The sequence below is a fragment of the Alligator sinensis genome, unplaced genomic scaffold, assembly GCF_000455745.1.
Source record: "Alligator sinensis unplaced genomic scaffold, ASM45574v1 scaffold344_1, whole genome shotgun sequence".
In the NCBI taxonomy this organism is placed as follows: Eukaryota; Metazoa; Chordata; order Crocodylia; family Alligatoridae; genus Alligator; species Alligator sinensis.
Window position 1 is genome coordinate 979,196 of NW_005842427.1, and position 646 is coordinate 979,841.

Below are 646 nucleotides of genomic sequence, written 5' to 3' on the forward strand. Positions count from 1 at the left end.
CAGCAGGATTCAAAAAAGGATTAAACATCTGGATAATGTGCATATGCCCACTTACAAGAGATGGTGGTGAATGTAACAGATAAGATTTTTTTTTAATATGGATAGAACTACTCTAAGTTTACAGCATCTGTACAGTACCAAAGCTAATATTCTTAAAGGTGTTGCAATGTTTGGGTACCCTTCCACACAAAGGAATTGTAAGCTCCAAGAGAGGTATCTGGGATACCCAAATAGGACATGAGGAGAGTTAGATGCCTGAGGATGAGATCCTTAGCATCCAGCTGGGTGGGAAGGCTGCCTAAGCTAGATAGAACTGAAATACAAAGGAAAGGAGAGGGCTTCAGAGCCTTAGCAGCTAACTGGCTAAAGATAGGCACCCACGTCTTCAGCCAAACAAGTGTTTCGTTCTACTTTGGATCCTGAACTAATCTGGGAATTAAGTACTAAAACAGCTATGTAATTGCTCCTAGGAAACCTAGTTGTTCAATAGTAACACATCTGGGGTATTGGCGACTCAGGTTTAAGCTCTACTTTGCTTGTCTGGGAACATGGACTTAAACCTCCATCCAACATGAGTGCCCTAAACACTGAGGTGTAGAGTTAGTCTTTCTCTGTTTGTAGCCCAATAAATATTTGTTTCAGCAGG

General features: G+C 41.3%; 1 protein-coding gene across 1 annotated transcript in view; it reads left to right on the plus strand.

Moving 5' to 3' along the window:
- Positions 1-646, plus strand: part of SLC22A15 (solute carrier family 22 member 15) — a 36,755-nt gene that overhangs the window by 27,170 nt on the left and 8,939 nt on the right. The window lies entirely within an intron of this gene.